The sequence below is a fragment of the Ananas comosus genome, linkage group 1 (assembly GCF_001540865.1).
Source record: "Ananas comosus cultivar F153 linkage group 1, ASM154086v1, whole genome shotgun sequence".
NCBI lineage: Eukaryota > Viridiplantae > Streptophyta > Magnoliopsida > Poales > Bromeliaceae > Ananas > Ananas comosus.
The window spans coordinates 5852523-5859528 of NC_033621.1; the positions used below are offsets into that span (position 1 = coordinate 5852523).

General features: G+C 39.5%; 1 long non-coding RNA gene across 1 annotated transcript; it reads right to left on the reverse strand.

The window, feature by feature from the left end:
- LOC109719559 lies at positions 842-1703 on the reverse strand. Its single transcript, XR_002218738.1, has 4 exons — positions 1667-1703; positions 1506-1580; positions 1093-1239; positions 842-986 (listed from the first exon to the last, which is right to left on the reverse strand). It is a non-coding gene; the product is annotated as an uncharacterized LOC109719559 (long non-coding RNA).

A 7006-nucleotide genomic window follows, 5' to 3' on the forward strand; every position in this document is an offset into this window, starting at 1 on the left:
GACATATGGCGGGTCTGGGCACGCGCCGGGCGGGCTTCCGCTGGGTCCCGGGGCATGACAGATTTTCAAAGTTAAGCTAGTCCAGCCAAAATATAAGAGCTTGTTTCCTGCGACAGATTTTCAACGCTCCAAATAAAATCAATCACTGGGCAATCAAACTTCAACACAAAATTAGCATCAATTTTCTTATCATGCTTTGTGCTTACGCCAAACAAAGCTTTGTCCATACAGCTAGATGATATTTGCACAAAAAATCAAGGTCATCATCTAATTAAAGATCATGCATGCCAAAAGTGACTCAAAAAACTTGGCAATTGGTCTTGATTCTGGGGATGAATTTTTATCTTACGAATTTCTTTTGATTTCGCCATAGGGATCTACAATAACATCATGCTAAATGTAAATTCATCCTATATATCAATCTTGAAAATAGTGTGTTCAGTGCATCTTTGACTACCTTAAAATTGGATGAAAGCACAAAACAATTTAATTTAAAGCGTAACGAGGCATAAACAAACTTTTGCAATCAAAATTGAAACGGCTAAGCCCCATATCAGATCGAAAACTGCAAAGCAAATGAAAGGCAATAAGCATGATATTCAGAAAAAGATGATCAACAGTGCCTTAAAGACACGATTGATCAACCATCAAACCAAATAGTTCTAAATCTAAAACTTTAATGTTACTCAACCAAGGCCGCATTAACAACACAATTAAAAGACTCTGACTCCGCAAATGGGGGCGGAAATCAAATAAAATCATATCCGATCAACAATCAAGCAAATTATACATCTTTAAGCTGACGCAAAGAAAATGAGTATTTGCAAATCATCTTTAATTCTATGATGGGTATGAGAATGAGGGTTTAACGAAGAGTTCGCCAGTCGAAGGATCGAAGGAGGCCTCTATTTCGGTGTAGCATGAAGCTACATTGACCACCACTGGCTTGCTGATAAGCTGTACCCCTTGTTTCCGGTGTCTATTAACTGATACCAACCACATTGGAGCATGAAAAAGGTTTAGAACAGATTAAAAAAGTTAACACACGATCAAATCTTGGTCTGTAAGAATACTAAATAAGATGCAATTTACCAAGATCAAAATGCTCCACATTGATTGATTTTGTAGTTATTGATGCTAACCTAGTCCGGTTGATATAGAAATGGAATTTCTTTCATCGATTAGCCAATCAATCCAAAGAGCAAAGCCATGGCATGTTCCTGGAGTAGAAAATTCAATCTGCTTGACAATAATGTGAAAAAGAAAAAGACAAACTCAGATTTGTTAAAAATACAAGGAAAAAGTCATTAGTCAGACAGCTTTTGAGCAAATCAAAACACCTTGCTGCAAAAGTGAATGAGAGAAACTAGCGGTTAGAGAGAGAGAGAGAGAGAGAGAGAGAGAGAGAGGTTGGGTGTTATATAAATCATCAAAAGTTAGATAGAAAATGTGCATCGAATTATAAAATATACAAAAGGCCTACAAATACATCAGAAGTATAGTACCTCTGTTTTCCCAAAACAGGCATGAATTGGTACCGAGAAATCAAACTCCATGATAGAGTATACATTACTGAGTTCCTGTTGTGGACAAAACAGATGAGTCACATTGAGAGATTGAAGCATGGATATCTTTACAATATTTTTGCAAAATCTAGTATTTTAACCTTAATATCACCACATTGCCATAAATAGTAAGGCAGGAACGAATTTTGTATGCTGTTCAAGTATAGATCTTATCTTTAAAAATTCTGTTTGAAGACAATAGTCACATGATTAATATTTTCGAACTTCATGACTGATGTACCTAAAATGCAACATGAAATTTGCAGTAATTAAAATTGAAGAGGGGCAACTAAGATAAGGGCAAATGATCGATCAGTAAACGAGGTTTTGTAATACAAATCAGATTTGTTTCTTTACCAAACATGAAACAATGTAGTTTAATTTGCCATATATACTTACAACCTTTTAAGATTCTTAGAATAGCCTATAGAGCTTGATCCCTCGATATACCCTCTATTCCATTTTAAAATATGCATTACAAACAAGAGACTATAGTAATCATCAGCTCCAATACAAGATTAGAGTATTAGAGTCACTAGAGATGTTCATGGTGTTTCTTGCGGACAAAAATATACATATATATAAGTGCCTAAAGGTTGATTACTGTTACTTATTGCAAAAGTTTGGTGGGTGGCAAAAAAGCAAACAATACTAGCAAAAATGTATTAAATGAAACTCATGATATCTTAACTAATTTTATATGTAACAAAAGTTATAAAGTACAGAAGATTAAAAAGAAATAAGAAAATACGCGTAAACAAAAGTTTCGGAACACTTTTGTTTCATTACCAAAAAAGGCTCTACCTTCATTGTTCAAAATAGGGTGAAAAGCAAGCCAAATTTTTAAGTTATCTCTGAGAATGAGATGGAAAACATAGCTCCATGAAAGTCGAAATAGGGTCCACAAAACTAAAGGTTGTAAAGTTTCTGTTCAGTATAAATTTATGATGTAGCAACTCATGCTCTAACATAATCAACAAAATCCAATTACAGAGAAGCTAGCAGAATGTAAGCACAGGGGATATAAAAGGTTTAGAAAATTCGGCATCATTGAAGAAACTGCAAAAGATCGAAAGCAATGAAAATCGCCATACCGCAAATAGTCAAAATTTACCTCTCTATGTTTAATAGTGATGATACGTGAAGTAAACGAAACCCCTGAAGACCTTGAAAATCATGAAGAGCAGCAGTAAGTACTTAGTATAGATTTGAACTTGTGGTAAAAAAACAAACATTGGAAAGGAGCAGCCACATATGGAAATCGGAAACATGAAAAACCTCTCAAAAATTGCAAGTGCAAACACACAGGATGTCAGGAACAGCCAACCTCCTCTCCCCCACTCCACCTAACACACATACAAAATATTTAGATTACATTCCATCATGAGCAATGACATGTTTGAAGCTGCGAAAAGAAAATGACGAAAGCTCAATTCATCTAATTTTTTCCTAATTTGGTTTTTGTCTGAAACAGAGAAGAAATAATTCATTAGCTCATTGGACAGAAGATGACGAGGAGCTGCAACAGCATACAACGCTACGTGTTGTAATCAAACTACAAGGCCTAAAAATAACTTGATATTAAATTTTTGATTGCTTATTGCTTCCATAATCTCAACACGCACAACGCATTATCTCAAAAATTAAGAAAATATGAAGAGAATCATAAAAACTACGAAGAAAAACTCTCGTACAAAATGCTCACGACTTACAAATGGAGATTGCGCCATAGCTCATGTAATATACCGAAAATTCGGAAAATAAAAATGTCAAACTTTAGTCAAATTGACCAAAGTGCGAGGATGGTACACTTCAGAAAGTCCGAAGGTGTTAAAATGAGTAAAAGTGAGTTACGGGAGGTTTTCGAGAGCTATAGAATCAAATTCTGCAAAACTGCAGACTTTGAGCTCTCGGGGACCGGTCCCTAGTGGGAGATACCGGTCCCCGAACGCGTATGAAATGAGACAGCCGAAAAATAGGCTAAGTCCTGAGAAACCAGCTCTCGGGAACCGGTCCCTGACTGAGAGACCGGTCCCCGAGAGACCGGTCCCCCAAGGAGAGACCGGTTGCACTGCGCGCAGCAGCTCTGGCTGCGCTGGGACGACGTTCGAGAACCGGTCCCTGAAGGAGAGACCGGTCCCCGCCTGCGCGAACTGCCCAGTTCGGGCAGTGTATTAAAGTGAAAGTTGAGGGGTTTAATAGCAACTTTACAACCCATAGAGCTATGTATGGGGGTAAATGAGAAATTTCTCTCATTTCTCACCCTCTCAAACACTCTCTTCTCTCCCTCTCTCTCTAGAAGGCAAAGGAGAAGAAGAAGAAAGAAAGAAAGGAAGGAAAAGAAGGAAAAGAAGGTGAAGAAGAAGACCAAGAGGTGAAGCAACTTCATCTTCTTCCTCTCTAGAGCAAGAAAGGAGCAAGCTTAGAGGTAAGCTTTGCCCCTTCTCATGTTAAATTCCAAACTAGGGTTTGGATTAAGCTTAAAATGGATTTTATGGAACCATTTGAGTATTTGAAGCTTTTCTTTTGCTTCTTTTGAGATTAAGACTATAGAAATGGTGAAGCTTGAGGTGAGCTTCATCACCTCTCATGGTGAAACCCTAAGTAGGGTTTTGCTTTGTTTAAGGATAGTTCTAATGGACTTTTTAGAGTATAATAAAGCTACTTTTGCTTCCCAAAGAGATCAAACCCTAGGTTTTGATATACATTGGAGCTAGGGCACCCAAATTGGGGCTTTTGCTCATGAAGGTTTCTAAGTGCAATTGACTCTCTAGAAATCTAATTGGGGGTATTTCCGACGCGTTGGTGCGCTCGGATTAACGTTACGAAAAGCCGATGTAAAGTTATGGGCAAAATGGCCTAATAAGGGTTCGTTATGCCGCAGGTAAAGAACGATGGGTCTAAAAATCCTAAGAGAATCGTCGGAGCACCTAGATAGACCTACGAGATGGGTGGTGCTTCTCAAACTTATTGAACTTCCCTCTAGAAATCTAATTGGGGGTATTTCCGACGCGTTGGTGCGCTCGGATTAACGTTACGAAAAGCCGATGTAAAGTTATGGGCAAAATGGCCTAATAAGGGTTCGTTATGCCGCAGGTAAAGAACGATGGGTCTAAAAATCCTAAGAGAATCGTCGGAGCACCTAGATAGACCTACGAGATGGGTGGTGCTTCTCAAACTTATTGAACTTCCCTCTATGCCTAATGTGTCATTCGATTGAGCATATGTACCTATATTGTTGCATGCATTTTAGGGTAAAGTAATGATAAAATGTGATGATTGCATGATTGTGAGTACAACTTGCATAATGAGATGGTTGAGAACCTAATAATGTCAAAACCCTAGATGTATGCATGAGAGAAAATGTGAGTACCCAAAGTGAGCAAAAGAACAGAGTGGCACAATGACATAGATCGAGTGGCATTCGAAAATGTAAAGTAACGAGACACTAGAGATAGTGTGAGGTAAAGAACCAATGTAATGTAAAGAATGCTGAAAATGATAATGCTTAAAGTTAACGCAATGTGGGAAGTAAAGAACGTGAAATGCTAGAGGTAGCCAAAAGTAAAGAATGTAAAGAATATAATTGCTAGAGTTAGCAAAAGTAAAGGACAATGTAAAGAATGTGATTGCATGAGTTTGCAACATAAAGTGATGTAAAGAACACTAGAGCTAGTGTAAAGTCAAGATTGAACTTATAATCCTTTGAGTTAAGGATATGATCATACTTGCTATGAGTTCCGTGCTCGAGGGCGGTCGCTCCCCCTCGGGCGATGCGCTCCGGAGTTATGCATCCGGGTTGGAGTAGACCCGTAAGGACGGTCCTAGCTGGTGAGTTCCTGCGATGATGGACTTAATGTGAAGCAAGTTAATGTGGCGAAACCCCCGGGTTAGCCTTAATGATTAAAGAGCAAAGAACAAAGAATAAAGAACAAAGAGTAAAGTGAAAAGAACTAAAGAACATGCATAATCTGCATCTATTAATGTTGAGCATATTCCTTGCTTTTGTTCAGGCATATTAGCATCATGTTATAGATTGGTTACTATATTTCAGCTTATCCTTTCTATTATGCCTGAGTTAGTCCTAGTGGGAAAGTCGGTGATGTTGAGGCCGAACCCACTGGGAACTTTGTTGTAGTTCTCACCCCACTATTTCCACAGAGCCGGGACCGAGCGAGCCGGCGAGCGACCGAGGTAAAGGTATCGCGCCTTAGTCAGAGGCCATCGAAGTTGGGTTACATTTTGTTAGTAGACACCCTTTTATCATCTTTTGTACTTGATGATAGTGATGTAAAGAAAAGAATGTAAAGCTTATTTTGAGGTAAATGTGATGTAAGAAAGAAATGATGAAATTATGTAATGAAATGCCAAGAATCCTAAATGTAAGAGATGGACGCAATGTATATGATCTAAAATGAATCATAGTACAAGTGAATGTTTAGTTTCCTTTTTCTTTCACTAATGGCTAATGCTTACCCTCGTGTAAGCCGTTTGTGTATGTTTCCGCTAGTGCTTTTCTCTATTGAGGAAAATGTACATGTGATGAGCCTTGGGCGGATAGGGGAAACTCTGTCCGTTCGGCGTCTGTATGACGTGCTCGGGTCGGGCCAAATTGGCGTCGGTCCCGGGGCGTGACAGCTCAGGTCCCACGAGAGACCTAACCCGATCCACGGCTTTGGTGATGGAGTTGTCGAGGTTGTCGATGATGTGGACGCTGAAACCCTCGTTGAGGAGCTGGAGCACAGTGTGGGTGCCAATGAACCCGGCGATGTGGCTGCGCTTGATCGAGGTGGTCGACGGCGACATTGCGCCCGTGCACACGGGGCTAGGAAGATCGGGCGCCGGTGCACGCGAGGTCCACGAAGATTTAGGAGGAGAGCTCGGAGAGGTGAAGGAGAGAGATGAGAGAGGAGAGGTGAAGGAGAGGGGGAGAGCTCGATCGAGGTCGAGCTCCGCGTGGGAGGAGGGGGCGCAAATGGGGTGGGGGGCGAATAGGGTTAGGGAGGGAGGTGCGGTTTGTTTTGGATCGAATTAGAGTTAGGGTTAGGTTTATGTTAGTGGTCAAATAAATATATTTAATATAAAATTAACGGCTATTAACGGCTATTTAAACTAATTGCCGCTAAAACATATTGATAAAAAGTATTAACGGCTGTCCAATAATCGCCGTTATTAAATTGCTGCTAAAAGGCAATTTTGGTGTAGTGCGAGGATTGAACTATGATACCTAAAGTATAAAGTGGAGACTACTACTAGAAAGTGCATCCTAGTTGGATTAGTAGAAATGCATGATAGTGCATATTGTGAACTTTATGTCATCATTCTTAGCATTGACATCCTGGTGGTAGTATATTACACCTATATTGTTTGGCATAATGTATGTTAGAATAGTAAGGAGATGTCTCGTCACTCTTTGTTGCATTATGTACATCATGGACATG